Source organism: Maniola hyperantus, chromosome 7 (assembly GCF_902806685.2).
Source record: "Maniola hyperantus chromosome 7, iAphHyp1.2, whole genome shotgun sequence".
In the NCBI taxonomy this organism is placed as follows: Eukaryota; Metazoa; Arthropoda; class Insecta; order Lepidoptera; family Nymphalidae; genus Maniola; species Maniola hyperantus.
Genome location: NC_048542.1, coordinates 2255884 through 2282457, shown reverse-complemented (window position 1 = coordinate 2282457; position 26574 = coordinate 2255884). Strand labels below are relative to the sequence as shown.

Genomic DNA, 26574 nt, shown 5'->3' with positions numbered 1-26574 from the left:
TCTAAATTTCTGGTCTGGTCTGGTGGGAGGCTTCGGCCGTGGCTAGTTACCACCCTACCGGCAAAGCCGTGCCGCCAAGCGATTTAGCGTTCCGGTACGATGCCGTGTAGAAACCAAAGGGGTATGGGTTTAATAAAATCTGCCATACCCCTTCCAGGTTAGCCCGCTATCATCTTAGACCGCATCATCACTTACCACCAGGTGAGATTGCAGTCAAGGGCTAACTTGTATCTGAATAAAAAAAAAAAAAAAAAAAAAAAAAGATACTACTAGAACTAGAAATTAAAACCTAAACATTCACTCGATTTTATTTAACGAACGAACATCATAAAGGCCGCACCACTCATTTATTTTGTAACTGGCTTTACAGCTGGATCCAGCTCTTTAGAGCTCGAAAAAACTAATCTCGACTCACAAATTCTAACTCGGCAAACTGGTGAATTCGGCGCGGCAATTTCAAAATTCGAACGAATTCGGAATTCGGCGTTCGAATTATTAAAGCGGTTGTTTTCAGCGTAGTGTGCAATAAACTGAACGCGCTGTGGGGCGCCACTATTTTTACAGATGTTCCGAATATAGGCCAAGAACGGGTGGTTAATAACCGAAGGAGAAAAGTACGTTCTTGTGTTTCGTGATTCGTAACAAGGCTCATACTTTTTAGGGTTCCGTACCTCAAAAGGAAAAACGGAACCCTTATAGGATCACTTTGTTATCTGTCTGTCTGTCCGTCTCCCGTTGACCTAGAATCATGAAATTTGGCAGGTAGGTAGATTTTATAGCAGACATTAGGGGAAAATTCTGAAAACCGTGAATTTGTGGTTACTCACAAAAAAAAATTAAAATGTGTTCATGAACAAATATTGCTATATACTACTGTACGCAAACGGTGCGCGTCGTTGGTGCGCAGAGTGCGGGACAGCCCCAACACCATTCTGCAGATGATTGCAGCCCGACTCGACTGTCCTTATCTTCGGCATTGCTGTGAAATACATGTTCCAGTACCAATGCCGGAGAGAAGGTACTAGATATTTAATTTTACGTTTATTTATTAATTATTTTATGTATTGGTATTTTATTTTTATTAATTTTAAAGTTGTTATTATGGGTATGTTAACCTGAAATAAATCAATTTTATTTTTTATTTATTTTATTTATTTATTGCTATTTTCTTATAGTTTTTTATTTTAAAAGTTTCAACTAAATCTAGTTTGAAGTATTATATCATTGGAACAATATGCGCAAATGTAAAACTACTACAGCGCGCAGCGGTGTGGTTCACTAATTGGGATGATGACTAGGTGAGTCAAAATAAATTATTTCTTAGGAACTATTAAATAGAGGGTCTTCCATAATTCGAAAAATCCACGTCCGCTGTTCGATCCAAGTTATTATCGATTTAACTAAAAAAATACGTCAAATTACGTCAAAAATGTAATGAGTCACACAGAGGAAGCAGGCATTATTGAAACATATTCAACGAATTATTGGAATGTCCGAAAAAAAACCGAAATCCACGCGGACAAAGTCGCGGGTATCATCTAGTAGGTACATAATAAAATTAAAAAACTTACCTGAGCGGTAATACCAATCTTTCTTCCACACTAATGAGTTTTTTAAAGTTGGCCACTTTATGATTATATTTTACGATTTATTAGGACACCCCTGTTGAATCATCGAACGATCATTTTCATCGCACTACACATTTGCATCGCACGATCGTTGCCAATTATTAGGACTTTGCCTAAGGGCCTGTTTCACAACCTCCAGATAAACTTTATCTGACAGATAAGTTCGACATTTTAACATATTCCCAATAAAAAACTGTCATTAGTCGAATTTATTCCTTAGATAAAGTTTACCTGGAGGTGGTGAAACAGGCCCATAATATGGTTAATTCGATAGCAATTTAATTAAAAGTTGGCTGGTTGGAAATAAAGTTATAAAACATTCTCTCATTTAAATACGAAATATGTTAAAGCTTTTCATAATTTAATTTTAATCTAGAACAAGTAAAAACTTTACTCGGCAATTAATATTTTAAGGGCTATAATTTATAACACTCTACACAACAAATAATGACCCGCAAACACAATTTTTTTTGGAATATATAATATTACTTTTCAAATCGACACTAAGAAAGTTTTTCTATATTTATATATATCTAAAACTTAATCCACGCGGGCCAAGTAACGTGAAACAACAAGTCTAAATATATAAAAGAAAAAGGTGACTGACTGACTGATCTATCAACGCACAGCTCAAACTTCTAGACGGATCGAACTGAAATTTGTCATGCAGAACAATAGCTATTATGACGTAGGCATCCGCTAAAAAAGGATTTATGAAAATTTGTGGAGTCCACGCATACGAAGTCACGGGCATCAGCTAGTTTCGATATAATTTCAAAGTGCTCATAGTAACGCAGGTTGGTACATAAAATTATTTTAGTATATTTTATCGATAACATTTACATAAATTTAGAAACAGTTATGCAAATTAAACTATTTTATTCCCTAAATTGCTCGTAGCTAAAACACTAATAATATTGTACGTTAAAATAATATTAAGGTGATTATAAAATTATCGAGTTTTAGTTTAATATATTTTTACGTGTACCTACATTTGAGCGTTTTGAAATAACACTTATACGTAATTAAATTCTTTTATTATTTTTATGATTGTTTTAATCACGGGTAATATGTATAAGTAATTTTCCAGTAAAAGACCTCAATAGCTCAACGCGTGCGAGGACAGGTAGACAGCTTTTCCTTTTATATACATACTAGCTTATGCTCGCGACTTCGTCCGCGTGGACTACACAAATTTCAATCCCCTATTTAACCCCCTTAGGGATTGAATTTTCAAAAATCCTTTCGTAGCGGATGTCTACGTCATAATAGCTATCTGCTTGCCAAATTTCAGCCCGATTCGTCCAGTAGTTTGAGCTGTGCGTTACTGATCTAAGTAAGTCAGTTGTGAATCAAATCTAGGCCACGTGCTCTTGGTGTATATAAACTTTGGCAGAGTTCCCGGGAAGTTTTGACTTGTCAAGTGAAAACTCGTTTCATTTTAATTTTCACCAACAGGCATTATAGATCATCGCAGTTTTAAGACAAACCCGTTGCAGAGATTAATTCCATTTTGTTATTTTAAATATATATCGTACCAATTTTCTTATAAATGTAGGTGGAAAAATTCTAGGGTTGTCAACCGCACTTTGTTATTAACTTTTTCATCTGAGTATCATGAAAACAAGAATGGGTAAAGTGCTTAATAGTGTGTGTATGCATTGGTTTGTATGTATATTGTATATATGTAGGGTCAGCAACAAAGCTAGGTTTGCACCCGCCAGTACAAGCGACTATGGACAGGTGCATACCTTGCTTTGTTGCTGACTGTACGAGTATATTTACGAGGTATGTATTAAGATAATAATATGATAGAGAGTTCCAATGTAGTATTGCCTCTACTGGGCCGATTTTTAAATAGAGTGTCGTTGACTTCCCTTAAGGGCCAGCCTTTCCCTTCCCAGACGGAATGGAATAGAGCCAAGTCTTTTTGATAACAACTTAAACTTCGCTTTAATGTACTTTTATATAACGTTGAATGTATACATAAAAGAAAACACAATGACACGCGTCTTGCTTGGGCTTGCCGCACACCGCCGCTTTTTTAATAGTAAATAATAGTAGATTGTATCATAAGGGAGCGAAATAATATTTTTATGGCGAGGGCGCTTTTTTGAATCCAGAGCGAAGTTAGGGATTGCAGAGTAGAATCCCGAGCGTAGCGAGGTATTCTTTAGTACTTTGGCGCTGAACAGTAAGATGTTCTAAATTCAAAAAGTGCGCGGAAAAGATAATTGCGGCGCACTTACGAGTATAAAGAGGATTAAAAACTCATACTTATAGAAAACACCACCTTTGGGTGCGCTTAAAGGCGAATCAAGTTGTCCTTTTCGAATAGGTGGGATGAAAAGATAGTTAAAAGTGTCATCAAGACAGACGCCTTCCCTCGGCTACGCCGGTATGCGTTACGCTTAAGCATTCTGCGTGCATATGACCCATGATGAATCCAATATTGCATATTTTATAATTCATAGAGCAGAGATAATAATATGATACTGTTACAATATTTTTCAGGGATTTGGCAACCCTAACAAGATAAGAGCCGAAGTATAGATATAACATAACATCATAAATAAATGATGTCTCATTTTGTAGTAACACATTGTTAGCCATAAAATAACATCAAAATAGGTTAGTGTATCAACATGTATGAGCTTTGTAACGTAAATAGATTTTCATTTAAATAATTCGATGGAATTGTATAGGTACTAAAATACAGTAGATAATATAAGTACATACGTAAGTAGACTACACAAATTTCAAACCCCTATTTCACCCCTTTAGGGGTTGAATTTTTAAAAATCCTTTCTTAGCGGATGCCTACGTCATAATAGCAATCTGCATGCCAAATTTCAGCCCAATCCGTCCAGTAGTGAGAGCTGTGCGTTGATAGATCAGTCAGTTAGTCAGTCACCTTTTAATTTTATATATTTAGACTAGGTTATGCTCGCGACTTGGTCCGCGTGGACTACAAAAACTTCAAACCCCCATTTCACCCCTTAGGGGTTGAATTTTTAAAAATCCTTTCTTAGCGGATGCCTACATCATAATAGCTATCTGCATGCTAAATTTCAGACCGATCCGTCCAATAGTTTTAACTGTGCGTTGATAGATCAGTCAGTCAGTCAGTCAGTCACCTTTTCCTTTTATATATTTAGAAGATGATTACCTGTAAGAGAGAGTCCTATACTAACTTCTCTCCGTGGACAGACTAGATCGTTGAAACGAAGCTAATTTGCGATTTGGTAATTCAAATGCATTAACTGTAAGCTTAAGCAAATGCAAATAAGTCGTCCGCAATCGTCTGGAATGTTTGCGTTTCCACAGGAGTTTACACTGCAGTGCATTGAAATGTTGCACACATTTATTTTACAACATTATATTATTTTTGAAAAGAAAACTTCTTTAGTACCTACCGTTGTGGTTTGAAAATGAAATCCGATGAAACAAAAAATAGGCACCGTATATAACAGTTATACGATTGTGCTTATTTAATTTTTTTCACTCGATGGCATGTTATGATCTTATGATCCCTTGACTAAAATCACTATGGTGGTAAGTGTTAATGCAGTGTAAGATTAGAGTTTGAAAATCCACACTTGACAGCGTGGTAGACGTGTCAGAATGACAAGGGTTTGGCCATAGGCATATAGATCGGTTGATCATGATGGTGATGAAGATAATATTACAGATTTTATTAAATCCATACCCCTAATTGTGGCATCGTATTGGAATGCTAAATTGGTTGGCGGCACGTCTTTGCTTGTGGGAAAGTACCAAATTCGTCAAGGCCGGCGCCTCCTAACCAACAGAAACCATCTTAATAAATTTAAATTTGAGTTCGCTCGCGTAGTGTTTTAAAATCCCGAGAGAACTCTTTGATTTTCCGGGATAAAAACTAGCCTATGTCACTTTACAGGTCTACTACCATAACCATGTAAAAATCACTCCGTTGCGAAGTCGTGATTAAAAGACAAACCAACAAACAAACACTTTCGAAATGGGTAGTGACTAGTAATAGATACTATAAAAAAGACAGACTGTCAAAGTGCTCGAACAGTACTTACGTAAGCACATACTTCTCGTACGGTTGTGTTCTCAAACGAAGGAGAAAAATAATAATGAAAACAGTAAAGTGGGAGTTGGATTCGCACACGAAGGCTTCCGTACCATCGTACAAGACATGTATATACTTTTTAATTTGCATGCCAGCCATCTTGCTTTTTATTATTTGCTATTAAAGTGGCAACAGAAATACATACTCTGTGGAAATCTCAACTCTCTACCTGTTACAAATCATGAGATACAGCCCGCTGTTATGCATAGACGGATGGACAACGGAAGCTTCTTAGGGTCCCGTTGGCACCCTTCGGGTATAGAGCTCTAAAAAAACAGAACATCAAAGTGCCCCCCCGCAACATGGCCAGAAGTGCACCAACAGTTTCCCCCACAGTGGTTTCCACTCAACGCAAACCTCAGCTATTATTGCAGCTGCTTTTCGACTGCACCATTTCCCTTCACTTCTGAATACTTAGTGCTACTCGCACAGTTTCATTTTCAAAAAAGAAAAACAAAATAAAACTTAGTCATTTTTAGGGTTCAACAAATTAAATTGTGGGCATGAACTAATAATTAGTATTTTCAACTTTCGAAGTGAGATAACTATATCAAGTGGGGTATCATATGAAAGGTCTTTCACCTGTAGGTACATTCTAAAACAGATTTTTATTTATTTTTATGCATCATAGTTTTTGAATTGAAAATGTCGAAAAAATACGACTGTATTACGGAACCCTCGTTGCGCGAGCCTGACTCGCACTTGGCTGGTTTTTTCATTATTATAAAATTAAAAATGTACGGAATATGTGTAATTTTCTAGCTTACTGCTAAAGTAGCGAAATCCAACCACTAGATACCGGCCTAGATAGAAGTCTTTTTATGCCTATCACAGACTTGACTGCAAAACAACATGCCACTTTTTTTTTCTTAAAATAGAAGACTTTTTTGTTCATCTCCTTTGTATTGAACTATGTTATTCCTTGAGTACGTAGTGATTGTATATAAGAAGTTTCTACTTCAAACACAGATATGTCCAGATATGCAACTAGCGTGACCCCCTCAGTCCCTCTCGCTCAAGCAGAGATACTTATTTGTGAAATTATTGAATTGTCGCTTCGGCTATTGCAACCCACCATTGCACAATAACTTCAAAAACAAAAAACAACAAAACGAATCAATTATTTATTTACAATACTTGAGTCAACATAACCTCATTTCACGTTGTTTTCCAAAATCTCACGTACAAATATATTTTGGCAAACAAAAAAATGTGGCCACGGTGATAAGGACAAAACATAATTATTTTGTCACGTTCTAATAAGAGCTTAAATGCATTTAGCTATCTCGCTCTAACAGTAAGTGTCACAATAGGGCTACTTCTAATAGTCCTTGTTCTGAGACTTCAAAATTATTTCTACCGAGTCAAATAAATAACTATCCTAATGACGTACCTATACGGAACGTCAAAATAACAAATTCCCAACTAAATTAAAACTCCCCACGTGTTCGAGGCACTATACAAAGCGTTCTTGTTTGTTTTCAATATCGTATGATGAAGTGTAGTGGGGAACATACGCTGTGTATTTTAATATGAACGTGCAATATCAACATCAAGTGCTTTTTTAATACATTAACTTTCTATTATGATAACAGCTGCGACATTGGATTTTTAGTGGGTATTGAAAATACATATTATTTTAATATACCTACCCACTAACGCAAGATCGTGGAGGCGATGGCCGGCGAGACCGCGTTTAAGCAAGCGTAGTGTGGGACGCCCTGCAGCACGATGGACCGGCAATATAAAGAGGCTGGCGGGAAGTGGCTGGATGAGGAAGGCTGAGGACCGGGTGTGGTGGCGCTCTTTAGGGAAGGCCTATGTCCAGCAGGGGACGTCCACAGGCTGATGATGATGATGACTAACGCAAGGTCGCCTATTTATTGATCTTTTATCAGATAATACGTATACTTTGGAGAATGTCAATATTCATTTGCCTCATCTTGTAGTTTTAGTGAATTGGTGTTTTTCAAACCTGCAATGTATAGCGCGCAAAACTCGAGTCAATGCCCCACCTACGAGGTGGCATCACGCGGCATTGACTCCGAATAGCCTAATTACGGAACGTTCGTTGACCTTTGGCGTCAATCAGATGTTTTATTTGCAATAGATTGTGAACTTTTAAAAAATACAGGATTTACTTATTTTCTTTTTGCGTTTTCAGGGTTCCGTACCTCAAAAGGAAAAACGGAACCCTTATAGGATCACTTTGTTGTCTGTCTGTCTGTCTGTCTGTCTATCAAGATTTGGCAGGTAGGTATAGGTCTTATGGTAGGACATATGGGGAAAAATCTGAAAACCGTGAATTTGTGGTTACATCACACAAAAAAATTAAATTGTGGTCATGAACTAATAATTAGTATTTTCAATTTTAGAAGTAAGATAGCTATATCAAGTGGGGTACCATATGAAAGTGCTTAACCTGTGCATTCTAAAACAGATTTTTATTTAATTTTATGCAAAATGTCGAAAAAATACGACTGTGGTACGGAACCCTCGGTGCGCGAGCCTGACTCACACTTGGCCGGTTTTTTTAGTCATAATATCAGTAATTATCAGTACTATTACCTGTCTTTGTTTTTGCTAGCGTTGGTTACACCCTGTTTTTACGCGTTGAATATTGTAACGCACGAGGAGCAGGAGAGTGAGTGAGCGAATGAGTAGTGGCGAGGTGAGGCGAGAAGAGGGGAGAGGAGGCGTGGCGAGGCGAGGAGAGGAGAGGAGAGGGGAGGAGTGGTCGCGATGCATAAAAGCGGTTGTCGGGCCGCATGCGCGCCCAACGTCATCCTAAGCCGTGGTCCGAGCCTCACAGGAGGCGCCCTTAGGAGGACGTTGCCCCCCGACCTCTCGAATTATTTCTTCGAGCCCTAGGGCTCACCCCCAGGCGGAGCTTCGCGCTCGCCAACCCCCCCGGTGACGCTGTAGCGGCCAATAGGGCCTACGCAGCATAGTCAATCCGAAACAACACACACAAAAACGCATGCGCGCATTATACCGTGTATTTTTGAGTGATTTACTTGCTTCATCATAATCTTGTGAATATGGAAATTAAATTCCTGTTGATTTATACAAGTTAACATCTTTTATTTCTGAGTGTTGTAATATTCAGAAGTGGTATTAATAAGGCCCACAAAAACTCACAATAAAGCGAAAGAAGTAAGGAATGTAAGTAAGGTTGAAGAGGATGCAAAGTTCAGAAAGATTACGGAAGAGAGGTTAGAAGGAAGAATCACAGACCTGTCTGTGGGAAGAAGACGTTGATTTTTTTATCAAGACCCTTATGTGTAAGTGCAGATGAAATTTAATTGCCATATCACGAAGTAAAGTGAAGGTTATGTTTGAATTTATTCGAGGGTACTTCAAAAAAAAATTAAGGAAATCGTGTTATTTAGAAAGCTAGATTAGCAAAATTGATCAGTTGGGCTAAAATCATTCAAATTGGAATCTAAATTGCTGGGTCAGGCACGTAGTTGGTATAACCTAGAATCATACGATCACAATAAGGAAATAAGGAAGACGATGTTACTGCAGGTTTTTCCTCGATACCATGGTTATTCAACGTTACTGAAGAAGTTGATGTCCGAAAAAAAAATGCCGAACCAGACCGTGAAATATTTTCAATAAAAGTGCTACAAATACTAGCTTAGTAACCAAGGAGTAATTTCATGCATAAAACACAGCCTACTGAGCGAGTAGCAAACGAATTAGCTTTTCAGTGCATTAGCCCAGAGTCCAGACGAATTATACGAGGAAGGGAGTACTATCAGTCGTGCCGAGCAATGTTCAGAGAAAGCAAAGGTAATAGTGCAAATCTATTGATTTATTATTATACCTAGGGTATGGTCTTTGACAATCGAGTTTCAGATTTTGATATCAAGTTAAGATTTTTATATCGAAATTCGAGTTTCGTTTAGGATTTTGATTTTGAATTTAATATTTTGATGTGGGTGTTTCAAATTTTTATCTTGAGTTTAACATTTTGATATGGAGTTTAGGATTTTGATATTGAGTTTAAGATTTTGATATTGTTTAAAGATTTTGTTATTGAGTTTAAGGTTTTCATAAGGTTTTGATATAAAGTTAAAGATTTTAATATAGAGTTAAAGATTTTGAATTTGTGTTTGAGAGTCTAGGATTTTGCCATATAAAGTATACACTTACAGCTGAGACAGTATGGGGAAATGCTACATAGCTTTTGCAGAAATTCGGTTCTGCAGGTTCTGCTAAGATTTGATTCAGTTTAAATTTTAGTTTAGTTCTAAATATTATTTACATTTTATTGAGATTTACATTTGATTCAGTTTTTAATTTCTATTGAGTTATTGGTTTATAGTAGGTGTACGAATAACTGGTTTAATTCATAGTTTATTAAGTCATTGACTTAGTACGAGTCATTGGTTTACATGTTGGTTTAGGTGAATTAGGTGGTTTATGTGCAACTGGTTTAATAAGAGTCATTCATAGTTCATTAAGTCATTGGCTTAGTACGAGTCATTGGTTTACATGTTGGTTTAGGTGGATTCAGATGGAGCTATTGGTTAAGATGGAGGTATTTGTTTAGATGGAGGTATTTGTTTTAGATATAGCTATTGGTTAAGATGGAGGTAGGTATTGGTTTAGTGAGGATTTGTTTAGATGGAGCTATTGGTTTAAATGGAGGTAGGTATTGGTTTAGATGGAGGTATTTGTTTTAGATATAGCTATTGGTTAAGATGGAGGTAGGTATTGGTTTAGTGAAGATTTGTTTAGATGGAGCTATTGGTTTAAATGGAGGTAGGTATTGGTTTAGATGGAGGTATTTGTTTTAGATATAGCTATTGGTTAAGATGGAGGTAGGTATTGGTTTAGTGAGGATTTGTTTAGATGGAGCTATTGGTTTAAATGGAGGTACGTATTGGTTTAGATGGAGGTATTTGTTTAGATGGAGCTATTGGTTTAAATGGAGGTAGGTATTGGTTTAGATGGAGGTATTTGTTTTAGATATAGCTATTGGTTAAGATGGAGGTAGGTATTGGTTTAGTGAGGATTTGTTTAGATGGAGCTATTGGTTTAAATGGAGGTAGGTATTGGTTTAGATGGAGGTATTTGTTTTAGATATAGCTATTGGTTAAGATGGAGGTAGGTATTGGTTTAGTGAGGATTTGTTTAGATGGAGCTATTGGTTTAAATGGAGGTACGTATTGGTTTAGATGGAGGTATTTGTTTAGATGGAGCTATTGGTTTTAGATGGAGCTATTGGTTCAGATGGATGTAGGTATTGGATTAGATGGATGTATTTGTTTAGATGGAGCTATTGGTTAGATGGAGGTAGGTATTGGTTTAGATGGAGGTATTTGTTTAGATGGAGTTACTGGTTTTAGATAGAGCTATTGGTTTAGATGGACGTAGGTACTGGATTAGATGGATGTATTGGTTTAGATGGAGCTATTGGTTTTAGATGGAGCTATTAGTTCAGATGGATGTAGATATTGGATTAGATGGATGTATTTGTTTAGATGGAGCTATTGGTTCAGATGGATGTAGGTACTGGATTAGATGGATGTATTGGTTTAGATGGAGCTATTGGTTTTAGATGGAGCTATCATTTTAGATGAAGCTTTATATGGAGCTATTACTTTAGATGGAGCTATTACTTTATATGGAGCTATTACTTTAGATGGAGCTATTACTTTATATGGAGCTATTACTTTAGATGGAGCTATTGGGCTCAGATGGAGCTATTGGTTTAGATTGAGTAGTTGACTTGGATTGAGAAATTGGTTTACATTGAGCAGTTGGTTTACTTTAAGCAGTTGGTTTAGATTGAGCCGTTGGTTTAGATTGAGCAGTTGGTTCAGTTATTTAGATAGAGCAGTTGGTTTAAGCAGTTAGTTAAGTTTAAGAAGTTTGTTTGATTGAGCCGTTGGTTAAATTTGAGAAGTTGATTTAGATTGAGCAGTGCATTTAGTTTGAGCAGTTGAATTAGATTGAGCAGTTGAATTAGATTGAGCAGTTGACTTAGACTGAGCACTTGGTTTAGATTGAGCAGTTAGTTTAGATTGAGCAGTTGGTCTACTTTAAGCAGTTAGTTTAGTTAGAGCAGTTAGTTTAGATTGAGCAGTTGGTTTAGTTTAAGCAGTTGGTTTAGATTGAGTAGTTGGTTTAGTTTAAGCAGTTGGTTTAGATTGAGCCGTTGGTTTAGATTGAGCAGTTGGTTCAGTTATTTAGATAGAGCAGTTGGTTTAAGCAGTTAGTTAAGTATAAGCAGTTTGTTTGATTGAGCCGTTGGTTAAATTTGAGAAGTTGATTTAGATTAAACAGTTGGTTTAGATTGAGCAGTGCATTTAGTTTGAGCAGTTGAATTAGATTGAGCAGTTGACTTAGACTGAGCACTTGGTTTAGATTGAGCAGTTAGTTTAGATTGAGCAGTTGGTCTACATTAAGCAGTTAGTTTAGTTTGAGCAGTTAGTTTAGATTGAGCAGTTGGTTTAGTTTAAGCAGTTGATTTAGATTGAGTAGTTGGTTTAGTTTAAGCAGTTGGTTTAGTTTAAGCAGTTGGTTTAGATTGAGCATTTGGTTTAGTTTAAGCAGTTGGTTTGACTGAGCAGTTGGTTTAGATTGGAGCAGTAGGTTTAGTTTAAGCAGTTGGTTTGATTGATCAGTTGGTTTAATGTGAGCAATTGAATTGGATTAAGCAGTTGGTTAAGATTGAGCAGAAGGTTTAGTTTGAGCAGTTGAATTAGATTGAGCAATTCATTTAGATTGAGCAGTTGGTTTAGGTTGAGCAGATGGTTAAGACTGAGCAGTTGGTTTAATTTGAGCAGTTGATTTAGATTGAGCATTTGTTTTAGATTGAGCAGTTGGTTTAGATTGAGCAGTAGGTTTAGTTTGAGTAGTTGATTTAGATTGAGCATTTGGTTTACATTGAGCAGTAGGTTTAGTTTGAACAGTTGAATTCGATTGAGCAGTTGGTTCAATTCAAGCAGTTGGTTTAGTTTGAAACCAACTGGTTTAGATTGAACAGTTGGTTTAGACTGAGTAATTGGTCCAGAATGAGTTTTAAAAATTTAGATTGAGAGTAAAGGTCTAAAAACTTGAATTGAGTTTAGAAGTTTAAAATTGTGAGCCGAGATGACTTAATTGTTAGTTGGAGAGCTAAAGTGTGTTCTTGCGCCGCGCCAATTGCGGTGCAATTGTTTCAGGACGGCCGACTGTAACGCACGAGGAGCAGGAGAGTGAGTGAGCGAATGAGTAGTGGCGAGGTGAGGCGAGAAGAGGGGAGAGGAGGCGTGGCGAGGCGAGGAGAGGAGAGGAGAGGGGAGGAGTGGTCGCGATGCATAAAAGCGGTTGTCGGGCCGCATGCGCGCATTATACCGTGTATTTTTGAGTGATTTACTTGCTTCATCATAATCTTGTGAATATGGAAATTAAATTCCTGTTGATTTATACAAGTTAACATCTTTTATTTCTGAGTGTTGTAATAATATATTACTCTTATTTCTTGAAGTCGGAATAACTAACTAACATTTATTAGACTGTAAAACACCCAAGTAACCGATTCTTGGCAGACTCACAACTCGATATTTATGAATGGGCCGATAGCAGCTTCCTAGTCTCGTTTGTTTCCATTATTTCGGGAATAGATGTTGCATCATTGTTGATTGTGTGTCGAAAGATCCGTGAAGACAGACGAAATCACGTGTTGATCGTTTACCTAGAATCATGACATTTGGCAGGTAGGTAGGCCTTATAGCCAGTGGCGTGCACAGGATTTCAAGCCAGGGTATGCATTTAGGTATGAACTTATTTTTCGGCAGGTTTTAATGAAAAATAAGCATTGATTTATTACAACGAGGGTAAGCAGTGCGTTTATGCCTCTATCAGCTGCACGCCACTGCTTATAGCACAAGTAAAGTGTAAAATCCAAAAATCGTGAATTTGTAGTTATATCACAAGACAAAAATTAAAACGTGTTTATGAACAAATAATATTGGTATTTCAACGTTTAAACTATCGTGAGTGATTTCTATTGTATATAATATCTCACACGGCTTTACTCACGTGTTTAGTCGACGTTAGCCGTGTGAGATATTAAATATGGTATTTTCAACTTTCAAAGTAATATTACTATACCGAGTGGGGTATCATTATCGTATTATGAAAGGGCTTTACTTGTACATTTTAAAACACGTTTTTATTTATTGTTATGCTTCATAGTTTTTGATTTATCGTCCAAAATATTAAAAAAATACGACTGTAGCACGGAACCTTCAGTGCGCGAGTCTGAATCCTAAGCAAGACGCCTATAAGACCCGCAAATTGCTAATGCGCGTGACCGCCATTTTAGTGACGTCAGCACTAGACTGAAGTTTCGAGGTGATGGTATACTTTTATTTCAAAACAAAATGACGTCATTTCGTTTACGTCAAGTTTAATAGTTTCATAGTTTTCGTAAATAAATTTTCATTTCATTTCATTTCATTTCGATGTTAATGAGACATGGTTCCAGCGCAATAGCAATTTGCGGGACTTATACGAGTAAGCGTTTACAAAACACAGAGTGGGTACCCTGAATAAACCTAGTACATGCTGATTATAATTTCCATGCAATTGCGCGTGCAAATAGCGGTACAGCTAGGATGTTTCACAGAAACACGCGAACATAAAGCGAATGCATTACCCCGGCCACCCCGCCAGTTTCCTGTGAAGCGTGGAATATTGTGCCCTAAGTATATAGTGGTACTGATTCTGAGGCACCGATTCCTTTGTCTTACTCTAAACTAAATTTAGGGTATCTGCATCCTTTTCTTTTTAACAATGCTAAAAAAGGAACGGAACCACGACTTTCACATTTAAAGACTCTAAATTTGAGTGCACAATTACAAATTTAAACAGTAGGTTCGCGACTGAGTGCTAAAATCACAGGTTTTACCATCTAAAAATTAAATTTAGAAATGTCAAACTGCTTCTGTCCTTTTCATATTACAATTGTAAGAAGAGGGTGCGAATACTCAAAAATTAGGTTGTGCTTAGAATCGGTGCCTGAGCACTACTAAATTTTAGAGCATTCGCATCCTCTTCTTACTAATATAATATGAAAAGGACAGACATAGTTTGACAGTTTTAAGTTTAATTTAGAGCCGTCAACCCTCGTGACTTTAGCTGCCAGTCGCGAGCGTATCGTTTACCTAAACGAAAATCTTAGCGTGCACTAAAATATAGTCTTTAAATGTAAAATTCATGTTCCGTCCTTTTTAGCAATATTAAAAAGAAGAGGATGCAGATATTCTAAATTCAGTTTAGCGAAAAACAACAGAATCAGCTCCAATAATAAATGAAAACTAGGCGTGCGAGGTACAATTTGTACCGGAAATATGATTTTCTACGTGTAGGTTGCCACTTAATGGTTTATTTCTTCAAATAATACTTCTGTAATGAATGTTTTATTTCTAAACCGTTTGCGAGACACGGCATGTTCGCTACCTAAGTATATTTTAAAATATCTAAGTTACTATTAAATTTCCTATTTCCGGCATTTAATTTACAGCAAATTGGGTACCTCGGTGCATTTTCCCTGTAAATTGTGGTAGGTATATGATTTCGCTGAAATTACACGCTCTAGCCAAGGCTATGAAATTCTGCCAAAACATAAACAATAGTTAGTTCTGTACATGTTTTAACTGCAAATTATAATATGACAGAAATTACCGACAAATTATTTTAAAGAAATGATTAGGCTTTAGTTACACAAGCTACTGCATAGGTGAAATAAGGGACGGCGCATACATGCATAGTAGAATAAAGTCGAGTCATTTTGATAACAACTTCAACTCTTAGTACCTACAGCAAAATATATACCTAACACTTGGTATAACTTAAGTAAATATACTTAGCTGCAATTGACCTCAAAGATATTTAAAAAACTTCAGATAAGCAAAGCTTAAACAATTTTATTGTTTAAAAAGTGTACACAAATTAGTAAGGAGGTGCGCTTGCGTGTGTGTGTGTGACAGAATAATATACCTACTGATATTGGCGCGGGGTTTACGCACTTTGAGACGTGGCAGCGTTATGAAAATGGCGGCCCGTTATGAAGGTTGGTTGACAGCTGACATAATACAGAATTTTTATTGAAAATAAAACACAGAGGAGATTCAAAGGACGCGCCTGCGAGCCGCGTGCTGCTGTGCAGCCTTTATATCAATGTAAGGCAAATGTAAGGTAACTTGAGTTAGCCGTCACGCCTAGGCTCCGCTTCACTCTGCCAGTATGCGTTGCGCAGAATTAAAAATTCTAGTGAAGGGAATTGGAAATAAAAAAAAATAAATTGTTGCCCAATCAGAGGTAAACCGAAAGGAAAATAGAATATCCGAACCGAATGCTTTTATCTTCAAAGCAACTCTCAAACGTCGTAAAAACTGAATAATGACAACAGATGTGTCCCAGACGTATAAAAACATATTGTAAAAGGTCTATCATACGACACGCTAGCTGCGACTGATAGATAGGTATCAATAGGTATAGTTCCCGACAGGTCGAGATGGCATCGGGGTATGAGGCGGGGGAGACGCCTCGCACACCCGCACGTCACCAGGGCTATCCCGTACCGTAAAGGTTCCTTTTTTACTATTTCAGTACGGAACCCTAAATATAAATGACTGCTCCCAACCACCAGCACATTAACAGAGCTTTTAGTTAAAGTTTCAAATATATTCAGATAATTTGATTCACTTATTCACTGGTTTAGCGATCCAAAGAGAATTTAAAGTTGAAAGTGGCTCAAACTTCGAATGAAACGTGTTTGAAACTAAAGCGCTACCTAGGAAATTCAGTAAAGCATTTTGGTAGCCCCATGGAACTAAGAATCAGATTGCTTATTATAGTAGGTACCTATCTATTCAGTGTTCCGTGGGCTGCCCAAAGTATAGTCCACTCTTTATTAACGGCTGCAAACAAAACGCTAGAAAAAACATAGCGTTATTACACTGCCTAAACACACCAATACCAATTTGCCTCATTTTGTAATTTTAGTGATTTAGTGTTTTTCAAACCCGCTATACAAAACTCGGGTCAATGCCCCCGCCTACGACGCGGCATGCGGCATTGACTCCGAGTGGTCTACCTATGCAACATTCGTTGACCTCAAGTGTCAGCTGTTTTATTTGCAATATATCGTGAAATTTTACAAAATGTAGGATATTTTTTTTCGCGTCTTTTTCGTGTTTTTCTTTGTGGTATCATATCAGTAATCATCAGTACTGTCACCTGTGTTCGTTTTTACCAGCTTCCTAGCGTTCTGGTTACATCCTGTACATAGATGCTAATTTCAAGACAGGTACTTTAATACAACTAGGTACTTAGTGTACATAATAAGATTTTGTTGGCGACCACCGTTGACAAAATTATGATAACGTATTTTATTTAATAATTGTAGATATAGACAATGTTTCAATGACAAAATAAAGTTTGCTTTTCCCACACAGGAAGAGGTAGACATAAAGATAAGACGAATATTTTTATGTTTTTAGGGTTCCGTACTCAAGCGGGACCTATTATTAAGGCTCCGCTGTCTGTCCCGCGTCGGTCCGACCGTCCGTCTGCCTGTCAGCGGGCTGTATCTCATCATGAGTCATGAGTATGTAGTCAGTTAAAATTTTCATAAAGTGTGTATTTCTGTTGCTGCTATCCATACATTATTATAAATGCGAAGGTGTGCCAGTCTGTCTGCTAGCTTTTCACGGCCCAACCATTTAATCGATTTTGATGAAATTTTATCATAGAGTTAGCTTACATCCCGGGGACGGACATAGGCTACTTTTTATCCTGGAAAATTTATGAGTTCCGACGAGATTCTTAAAGGCCCATCCGTTTAACCGATTTATGTGAAATTTGGTATTGGAATAAAGGTAGTTTGCGTCCCGGAAATCGACATAGGTTACTTTTTATCCCAGAAAATCAAAGAGTTCTTAAGAGATTTTCAAAAACCTAAATCCACGCGCACGATCTAGTAACATAGTAAAAAACCAAGATGGTGAATTTCAAAATAGCTGCCATGCAAATGAATTAAAATTAAAAAATACGTAGTGTTATATCTTGTACGATGAAACAGAACCCTTCTTGTGCGAGTCCGACTCGCACTTGACTGGTTTTTTATATTCGTTGAAACATTTATTTTGCCAACATATCAGTAGGTAAGTAGGGAGGTACATACATTTATAATATAATTATTACGTATAATGTTTACGCCTGACGGATTCACCGACGACGGACGGCGCGGCGTCTGTCTGTCACAGCAACTATGTAACGCTGGAGTAGCGCCAATCTTCATAATTTATATATAACTTTTAGGAGCTGTATTCATTGACTAGTCAGATCTGCTCGGAATTTATCTAAAAAAATTACATAGCGAATGTGCTAATAAATTTTTGGGCAAAGTATCATTGAATGGCAAAGTTAGCTAGTTTGACGGTAACTATACCTTTTAGGACGTCTCATTTAGGAAGGTGTAATAAACCTTTAAACGGGTTGCGAACCCGTTCACCTTCAAGGAATTACACCTTCCTGGCTGAAGTGGCAATGGCAAGCCGCATGGCACATAGTTCGAATTTCAAAAACACGATAACCGTTGGGGTCTCAAGGTAGCAGAAAGCGCAGCGACCTGTCACTAGATGAACATACCTACAACACCAAACGAATCGCAGCCATGGACTCAGGGAGCCGCTGCATTCAGCAGGTGTAAGATCGTGTTCTGTGGAAGTCCCTTCAGAGACCTTTGTCCAGCAGTGGGCGTCTATTGATTGATAATGATGATGATGATAAAGCAAAAAAATTGTTAGCATATTATATTTAAGTGGTTTTAGTGTGTAGGGCACGTTAGCGCAAATCAAACCATTTCGGTCGAGCGACGTACGTCAAAATTATCGTTTTTCTTGTGCTATAAAAAGACGGATCATATCATCCAGCATGTCGTGTTTTGACGAATCTATTTATGGGTGTTTTGACATTTCATCTGAAATCTAGATCGGTATCGGGGACACGTAAAATACTCCCCATTGCACATTGAAATAAAATGCTCAAGAAATGAAATAAGTGCTTCAAATGCGGCCCGAAAAATATCAGCCAAAAAATGATTAAAAAAATTTTTTTTTTATTATTAATTAATCATCCTGGACTGAAATTTTTTAGGCAACCCATATGCAATATATTTATTGACATTAAATTGAATATAAAATACATTTCATCCATTAACCAGCTCGGTGAAAGTCGTTCTATAGCGGGATCCTATACCATTTTAACAAATTAAAATAACCACCTTGCTACTCGTGGAGAAATATAACAATGGTGAAGTTGTTTACGTTAAATTTATTTCTAACGAAGTGTCAACAGGTCCCGAGTAGACGGAGGTTTTCCTTTAAAATACTGATTATAAGTAACACCTTTTTCTCTTTTCCCACGAATAAGAAAAATAATTGTATTGGTGAACTTCGTAATCAAATGAGAAAAAATGAAATCGGTAGGAGAACCAGAGTAATCGTCATAGCTCAACGGGCTGCGAAGCTGAAGTCGCAATTTTTCCATGTGATTTTTAGAAACAAAAATCCACATGGAAGTTGTTAATGAAATCAAATCCACGCGGACGAAATCGCGAGCATCATCTAGCCTATTTAGATAAAGAAAGACGTTCTCTCAGATGCAAAATTGTAGGGCGGTTGGAGAAGTTAGGGATGTGGAAATGTATAAAACTGGGCCGATTTAGAAAGAACGAGTCATTTCTGCCGTGCATATAATTTATGCACAATACAAAACACAAAGCTAGGAATTCTCTTCCGAGATCTTTGTTTCCTAACTCTTGCGATTCGGGTATCTTTGACATAAGAGTAAAACTACTTCCATCTTAGGATAAAAGAAAACGGCGACCTCACACAGCTAAGTGCAGCGTTAAGGCAGTGGTCCGACCGCCGGCGAGAAAACGACTAACTAGCGGCGATTTTCCCTCTCAAGAAACGCACAATAAATGTACATACATTCCGTGTAAACGAAAGAAATGCATATAATATCAAAAGTTGCTTTCTGACTGTTCACACTGCCGGCGAATACTCGCTTTACTAGTTTTGTCACTGAGCGACGAGCTTTCAAAAATAAACTCGCTCAGCGATATTCATTCAGCGCACACGTGTAACGCGTGCGCAGGTTTGCACAGGACTGAGCGACTGCGGGCGAATGACGCGAGTAATCGCTCGTCGCACTTGCACACTGGCTTATAGCCCAGCGACAAAACTATCGAAACTACACATTCGCTTCCCGCTGATCGCCAACTGATAGATTTATTGTTTCTAGTTCTACTCGTTTCTCGTTCATCGTCGGCGGTCGGACCACTGCCTAAAAGAACTTTCCCTAGCGCAATCCCCAGCGCTCTTCATACAAACGTAATTTGGTTCTGATTTGAATAGGGATGTTGCCTATGTCAAAATAAATAATTTCTCAGTGATTATTAAATAAAGGGTCTTCCAAAATACGTAAATCCACGTCCTTTGTTAGTTCTCAAGTATAATAACTATTTTAAATTATGATTAAACTAAAAAAGCACGTCAAATCATTGTGATGTCACATGCGAGTATTTCATAGAATCTCGCATACTAAGCGCGAGTTTTGACGTTTGATAAAAAGAAACTGATTTGAATAGTCAAATACCGGATTATAATATTAACCAATGAAATTCAATGAAAAATGAAGCTGAAGTGGCAATGGGCAGGGCACATAGTTCGTACAACCAATAGACGTTGGGGTCCCAATTTGCTGGAATGTCGACCTCGCACCGGTAGACGCAGCGTTGGAAGACCCCCCACTAGGTGGACGGACGACATCAGACGAGTCGCAGGGAGCCGCTGGAGCCAGGCGGCGCAGGACCGTGGCGTGTGGAAGTCCCTACAAGAGACCTACGTCCAGCAGTGGACGTCTATTGGTTGATGATGATGATGATGATTGTTATAGGAGCTATTTCTGAATATATTTTATTCTGTGAAAACGTTAATAATATTGTTAGAGAAGGTACAATAATCGTGACTATCCCCGACAATTCAAGCTCAGCCGACCAGATTATATTGTATTATACAGAATTATCTGACAAGATCTACAATGTTTTTGTTCAGGACCGCTGACCGAAGAAAATAAGATAATTCTAACCATACTGACTAATGAAAATTGTCGGCAAAGCACAATTTTTCTCTATAATATAAGTAAATACAGAACGTCTGAAGTTCAAAAGGAATTTTATAACGGATTTTACGATTTTATTAAGTACTAGCGACCCGCCCCAGCTTCGCATGGGTGAAATGTAGATACTAATGTGGTGTCATTGAGGTGTATTTGCCTCGGAAACTCTCAAATGAGAGGATTTTTTTCCGACCTAATTCACATTATTTCAATTTCTCTAGGGATCTCTAATTTTTGGAGAATTAAACTATAGCTATAAACCTTATAGCTATAGTTTAATTCTCTATATTTTATACTCTATATTTTATAACTCTATATTGTGTGATTAATGTTTGTTTAATATGTAATAAATATATCATTCAATAACCGTCTAAATAAACACGCAAAAAAAATTTATTAAATGAGAATGTTCCAACTCAATTTCAAATAAGTAATTTCAATAATAATGATATCCTTTATTTGAAATCAAAGTGTAAAGGAGAATTTCCCCAACGGCTTCTTCATATAATTCCGAAGCAGTCTCTAAAGTATAGGTTTTTATATCGAAACTTCAAGAACAAGCAAACTTGAGCACTAAACGAGAATCTTGGAACTTTGGAAAGTTGTAAAGAAACAATAACTTCGGGGCAAAGATATTTAAATATTATTATACTGATGTAGATAGGAAAAAGGACAAACTATCATATCATACATGTAAGTGCAAGGCTAAGGATAGAATTATATTGACAGCGAATAGAAGTTAATTTCTAAAACCTAACATAGCATAAAATGATTGAACCTTGAAAGAAACTTGTGTATTACCCAACTAATTTTGAATTAAAAATTCAATTATTATAGGTGTTTAATAATCAGTAAAAGGTTGAAACCGGGGTGATCCCTAATCTTAACAATAATATTAGACTATAACAGCGATCGCTCGTTGAATATGTAAATTCTCTTTGTTCCCTATACTGTAGGAATGTTTAAAAAATCACTTATTATAAAGGGAACCTCTATGCTTTCAGGCTCTAAGGACTTGGGCTGGGCGGTGATGAGTCAGCTAGTGTATCAAGACTTTTCTTTTATATTTAGACTAGCTTATGCTTGCGACTTCATCCCAATGGACCACACAAATTTATTTACCCCCCTAGCGGATGTCTACGCCACAATAGCTATCTGCATGCTAAACACCCCGATCCGCCCAGTAGTTTGTGCTGTGCGTTGATAGATCAGTCAGTTAATCACCTTTTCCTTTTATATATTTAGATGAAAGGTTCCTAAAGCCGCTCTACCCTTTAAATCTCTTTAGATACTTCTGGGGCATTATTCAGAAAATATCGCTGTGCGTGATGATTTCCTGCCATTATTTTGTTTGAGATTTGATCAAGTTTTGATGGCTTAAATATTTAATAACAAAGTACGAACAAAGCAAAAGTTCAAGATCGCGTAAGGGCATGAAATGTCGGATTTGGATTTACAGCTTGGCAACTTTGTTGTTTCGTACTTTCACTAATCTAAGCAGTAAATGGCTACAGATATCGCCCCATATGAAACTTTTCGCGTCAGTTTCTGTCAACGATCTTATTTTTAAAAAAAATCTTTTTCATTCAAATAAACTTTTACAAGTACTTTCGAATAGTCGGATGCATCTACCACTGGTTCGGAATGCCTTTCCTACCGAGAAGAACCAGCAAGAAACTCGGCGGTTGCTCTTTTCAAATATTTGATATAGATACAAGATTATGCCATGTATAAAAAAGTATTTGCAGTCTTGTGCGTTGCTGCTTGCTTTTCTAAATTTCTGGTCTGGTCTGGTGGGAGGCTTCGGCCGTAGCTAGTTACCACCCTACCGGCAAAGCCGTGCCGCCAAGCGATTTAGCGTTCCGGTACGATGCCGTGTAGAAACTAAAGGGGTATGGGTTTAATAAAAACTGCCATACCCCTTCCAGGTTAGCCCGCTATCATCTTAGACCGCATCATCACTTACCACCAGGTGAGATTGCAGTCAAGGGCTAACTTGTATCTGAATAAAAAAAAAAAAAAAAAAAAAAGAAGAATAAGAATAAGAATAATTTATTTTGAATTTAGAATTTAGACACAAGAAACGAGTTTCCTACCCTCTGCACTAGGAAAACCCTGTATTGCAGAAGGCAGTTACAAGTTTTCTAAAACTAAGGACTGAGGAAGATGAGGAGGAGGAGGTATCATGAGTACAGATCCCTACATGAAGTAGCACAGGTAGTGACGCGTTAGGCTGAGACCACAGTACTGCGATGCGACGTCGGGTTTTAAAAATCTACGACATCGCACAACCGATGTGGTGCCGCACCGAACAAACTTGCGATGCGACGACGTATTCCCATTCAGTCGGTGTCATTCTCTGTGTGCCATTCTGTCCTGTGTGTGTTTTTTTTTATTAGAAGTAGGTAGGATACGTGCAGTGCGGTCAAAGCATCGCATTGCAATGCGGCATCGTTTTTGCGATGCGATATCGCATCGCAATTTTGTGGCTTCGCCCTTTGTCGTGTGGGTAGTAGTTTCAAAATTACAGTTTTCACATAATTGAGGTTTAAAAACTAACAAGTAAGTAAGTAGGTATATAATTACAATTTCTAAAAAGTTGTTAAAACCTCAGGCATTATAAATTCAATCAAAGTTTGGCAAAACTTTTCTTAATACACATTTCTAAGTAGGCAAGTTAGCAAACAAGATAAGTCCCGTAAGCTGTAATTAGATTTTAATAGACAACTTAGGTGTATTAGAGAGTTTGCGGGGTTCGCAAAAATAAAATAAGGTGTTTGGTAAATCCAAAGTTCCACTTCCCTTAACTTTTTACTTTTTTAGGGTTCCATATCTCCAGAGAAAACAGGAGCCTTTGTAGGATCACTAGCTGATACCCGCGACTTCATCCGCGTGGAATTAGGTTTTTTAAAAATCCCGTGGGAACACTTTGATTTTCCTGGATAAAAGGTAGACTATGTCACTCTCCAGGTGTTTATCTAAACCAATGCAAAAAATCACGTCAATCCGTTGCACCGCTGCGACGTGATTGTAGGACAAACCAACAAACCAATAAACCAACAAACAAACACACTTTCGCATTTATAATAAATACAAATACAAATACAAATTATTAATTTGCTGATTGTAGGTTACATTTATAAGATGTCAATTACAATTAAAATAAGGGTGCTGAATACATTGTCTGTCTGTCTGTCGTTTCTGGCAAGACTGTCAAGGGAATCAAACCTATAAGGAGCTTCCCGTTGACCAAGAATCATGAAATTTGACAGGTAGCAATGTTTATAGCACAAGCAAAGGGAACAATCCAAAAACTGTGAATTGGTGATTACATCACAATAAAAGTGCTATTTCTTGTAATGGTACGGAACTCTTCGTGTGTGAGTTCGACTCGCAATTGACCGTTTTTTTACAGAATTCTTAGCTAGTCAGTTTTAAATTGTAACTTTTTCTATAATACCTACCAAATTTCATGATTCCAAGTCAACGGAAAGTACCCTGTCGGTTTCTTGACAGAAAGACAGACAACAAAGTGGTCGTATAAAGGTTCCGTTTTTCTTTTGAGGTACGGAGCCCTAAAAACTAAAATTTATTAATAAGTAATACTGAGTACATCTAATTTAGTAAGTATTCGTAGCATAACATAAAAAGCCCATAAGTACATTTCATTTGTATAGAACTATAGCCCAAAGGTAAAAATATATCCACATTAAAATGAAACGTATAGTCCAAAATAAATGGCTGAATTCTGAAATTTCTAGAGCGTATCAAAACGAACCGCTTCAAGTAGAGCCAGTGAAAACCCTCTATTGTTTATATCAAAACTTTGCAACGCTGGAATAAACAACACCTGAACGCACGAGTGGGTTAATATTTTAAATGGCCACTTGTTTTTCTTTTAAAGTTCATTTAAAGTTAAATATTAGTCATTCAAAATACATGCTACGAGTAAATTATGAAATTAACTTCTTGTTCAAAGTGCTTATTTTGCGAAAAAAATTACACGGAATGCAGGTTGATTTTTCGGTGGGGAAAACAAGTTTTGTTTGTTAAAACAAATTCACAAGTGGAAAAGTTTTTTCGTGACTAGGTACAGTATTTTAAAATAGATTTTTAACTAGATTTTAAAATTAAAAATTTGGAACATCGGCGCAAAGTTGCCTATCGGTATTCTACAGATTCTCCCTTCTACTATCGTACCGCAAGGCATCGCCAAGGTCTGCACCCGTACGTAGTCGAAATTTCACGGATACGTACGAAGCGATTTGCCTCCTAATTTCTAATCCGAACCGCTATGATTTGGAAAACCCTTCAAGCATTAGTTTTCCCCTTCAATTATAATATAGGTACCTTCAAGTCGACAGTGAACGCATCTTCTAGGCAGGCGCGCTCCATCTTAAGCTGCATCATCACTTGCCACCAGATCTGATTGTAGCCAAGCGCTAGTCTATAAATTAAAAAAAAAACCAGCCAAGTGCGAGTCAGACTCGCGCACTGAGGGTTCCATACCTTACTGCAGTCGTATTTTTTCGACATTTTGCAGGATAATTCAAAAACTATGATACATAAAAATAAGTAATAATCTGTCTTCAGAATGCACAGGTGAACACCTTTCATAATATGATACCCCACTTGATATAGTTATCTTACTTCGAAAATTGAAAATACGCTAATTATTAGTTCATGACCACAATTAAATTTTTTTTGTGTGATGTAACCACAAATTCACGGTTTTCAGATTTTTCCCCAAATGTCAGCTATAAGATCTACATACCTGCCAAATTTCATGATTCTAGGTCAACGGGAAGTACCCTGTAGGTTTCTTGACAGACAGACAGACAACAAAGTGATCCTATAAGGGTTCCGTTTTTCCTTTTGAGGTACGGAACCCTAAAAAAGGACGATGCCCGCGCCTTCGTCCATGTGGAATGTGGATGTGGGTTTTTAATGCGTGGGAACTCTTTTATTTTCCAGGATAAAAAGGAGTCTGTCACTCCATATCATGTTGATCCGTTGCTACATTGCGGTGTAATTGAAGAAAAAATACTTTTTTTTTTCACATTTATAAATACAATTTGTCCACCAATCATTTTTTGTTCATATTCAACCTACTACACCATTTAACCAGCTTATAAAGTTAATACTTGGTACTACTTGAGCTAAAGGGATTTATTGCTCACAGAGTTAGAAATTTATTCTATTTTTTTTTATTCGTTATAGGCGCACGCATGACCACGATCACACCTGATGGGAAGTAATGATGTGGCCTAAGATGGGACGCGTTTGCCTAGAAGGTGCCTATTCACTCTTGTTTTAAAGATACCAGGATTATAATTGTCAGGAAACACTGATCTAGGAAAAGTATTCCAGACCCTAGCCATGCGTATAAGGAACGATAACGCAAAGCATTTCGTACGCGAAGATGGAATGTTGACGACATAGGGGTGGAAACTCGCCCGGTGTCTTGCGGTACGGTGGTAGAAAGGTGAGGGAAAGACAAGATCGAACAGCTCCTGAGCAGTGGCGTGCAGCTCATAGAAGCATAAACGCACTGCTTACCCTCATTGTAAGAAATCAATGCATACTTTTTCATTATAACCTGCCGTAAAACAAGTTCATACCTAAATGCATACCCTG

The 26574-nt window shown here is 37.4% G+C and overlaps 1 protein-coding gene across 11 annotated transcripts in view; it reads right to left on the bottom strand.

The window, feature by feature from the left end:
* Positions 1–26574, bottom strand: part of LOC117983826 (KH domain-containing, RNA-binding, signal transduction-associated protein 2-like) — a 224938-nt gene that overhangs the window by 133396 nt on the left and 64968 nt on the right. Inside the window, exon 1 of one of the 11 annotated variants that reach the window (XM_069499799.1) lies at positions 8314–8332. The exons of 6 other annotated variants lie outside the window; for them this stretch is intronic. The gene's annotated coding sequence lies outside the window, so the exon portion shown is untranslated. Of the gene's footprint in view, positions 1–195; positions 215–265; positions 514–8313; positions 8333–26574 lie in introns of those variants that run through there. 4 more of the 11 variants (XM_069499797.1, XM_069499796.1, XM_069499795.1 and 1 more) reach the window with 4 other exon arrangements.